At 36.2% G+C, this 2338-nt stretch overlaps 1 long non-coding RNA gene across 1 annotated transcript; it reads right to left on the bottom strand.

Annotated features, from left to right (window-relative positions):
• Positions 1–282: 282 nt before the first annotated feature.
• LOC132156519 (uncharacterized) lies at positions 283–2007 on the bottom strand. Its single transcript, XR_009437453.1, has 4 exons — positions 1944–2007; positions 1543–1637; positions 626–737; positions 283–533 (listed from the first exon to the last, which is right to left on the bottom strand). It is a non-coding gene; the product is annotated as an uncharacterized LOC132156519 (long non-coding RNA).
• Positions 2008–2338: the final 331 nt, after the last annotated feature.

Below are 2338 nucleotides of genomic sequence, written 5' to 3' on the forward strand. Positions count from 1 at the left end.
TCTGAAAATGGCAGTGCATACACATTCTTTGGGGGTTGTGGTTATATGAAGTCAGTCTTGTGGGTGAAAATCCCTAAATGAAATGGCTGTGTTATTTAACAACGTCAGTTTTAAGGATGAAGATTACACTGAATGTGTGTGCATGTGAGTGACTTTCAACGACTAAAACCAAACATATAATATTAATGCTGCGTGCATTTTATTTTAGTTTGTAAAAAGGAAAAACAGCCTCACTTTTAAAGCTGTGAATCTCAAGTTACCATAAAGAATACACACACACAGTGTGTTTAAGTTGCAGTTTATTGACCAGCTGCTATGGATACAAAGCAGAGAGACTGTGAAATTATTTCAATGCAGTCAGATAATGATTTATGACTTCATAAAAGGAGAGCAGAGAGCTGATTAAAAGAGTGTCATGGAAAACAACATGAAGGGGTGCTGGTGGCACCAGTGAACCCCAAGTAATTCAACTTCTCTTGTTCTTTTCTTCTTCCTCATGAAGTTACTTTCTTGTGGATGCTCTAGAAAAACAGCTTTAGAGATAGTCAAAGAAAGTCTGTGAGAATAAAATCAGTGGTCCTTTATAAAGTTGTTATTAGGGGTCTGTAATAAGGTTGGAGTTCACCCTTCATCTCTTTTCATCTGAGAGTTTAGGCCATTTAAGAAACTGTTTAAAACGTTCTAGTTGCCAATGAAGGCAGTTCACAAAGGTTTGTAAGGGGAATTAAAAGAAGCACCTCAAAGTACACATTTTAATTAATTCCACAAACATTGAACCTCATAGCCCAGTGGTTCCCAATCCTGGTCCTGGAGAACCCCCAACACTGCACTTTTTTGTTGTCTCACTTATCTGACACACACATTTGAGTTCTTGAAGTCTTCATGAATGAGCTGATGAGATGAATTAGGTGTGTTTGAATAGGGAGACATCTAAAATGTGCAGTGTTGGGGGTTCTCCAGGACCAGAATTGGGAACCACTGTAATAGCACATTCAGAGATCAACAATAAATAAATAAATACATTGCCAGTTAAAATGTTACAAAATAAATAAATACATATTTGTCATTTGTATTTCCGGCATTTGCTCAAATTATATACAAATGACATAAAAATGTATACAAAGGTCTTGAGATGAACAACACAGTTTCCATTCTTAAATAAACCAATGTGAATGAATGAATCAGTTGAGAGACTGATTCAATGATTCCCCTTCACAGATTTGCTTAGTTCAAGAATTTATTATTGGCTACATTCGAAATCCCATACTCTTGGAGTAGGCCATTCTTTTGAAGAATTAAATACTTTATGACTGTTAAAAAGTATGTTCTGTGTTGTATGAATGTTACTATGAAATTAATCCAGACATACAGTACTACATTCACCATGTTGTCATTGTCATGTGATCTTCTCCTGTGGCCTCATGGATTTGCACTTCAGAATCTCGTCGGAAGCAATAAGTCATCCAGTAACTTTTTACTCAAATGCTGTGTATACTGACATATTTCCCTATAGTAGAGAATTATGCGTATTATGAGTATTACTTTACAAAATTGTCTCCCGACTGCTGAGAAAGCCCAAACGTTCACCTTAAGTTCACGCAAATGTGCTCCCACACAAAACAGCAACTGATAAGGAACTGTTGAGAGCAGTTGAGGAGACAGTAATATCAGTTTACATCCCACCTGTCTGACTTCACAATCAAACCTCATCTCTCTTGCACAAGTAGAGTATTGAACGAGTAGAATAATAAAACACATTGAGACTACTGGACAGTGCTCACTTTAGCTAAAGGGAGAACAATCCTGCTGGTCAAAGATGAGTGATAAAGGAATATAGGGTGATATATGATGCTTTGAGAAATAAAGAGATAGAAAAGGAAAAGGTGGAAAGAGAGAGAAAGAGGAAGAGAGAAAAAGTGGGTATGAAGTTTTTCTCACCACACCTGTCTATGTGGAGGATATCCGCTCTGGGTCCATTGTTCCTGAACCTTGATGTGGTAACAAGCCTTGAGGATGTAAACACGCACACATATATATACACCCTGAAAGGATGAGGGCAAAGCATGGGGATCTTTAAATGCATTCTCTAAGGCTTCAGAGATCTGAGTGCTGTTCTGTGTGTTATAGAGCTTCATAAAATAACCTGACACTTTTTATGACCATATTTCTTTCACATCACTTTTACAGTGTCTACAGCAAGATATCATGCAGATATGCCAGAAACAGCTGTTTGAATTAAAGTTTTAAATTTGATTGAATTAAAATTATTTCAATCATACCATATAATAAAGAACACTGAAATGCAATAATAAATAAATAAAGAAAAGAAAAATTATTT

Source organism: Carassius carassius, chromosome 14 (assembly GCF_963082965.1).
Source record: "Carassius carassius chromosome 14, fCarCar2.1, whole genome shotgun sequence".
NCBI classification, from domain to species: Eukaryota; Metazoa; Chordata; class Actinopteri; order Cypriniformes; family Cyprinidae; genus Carassius; species Carassius carassius.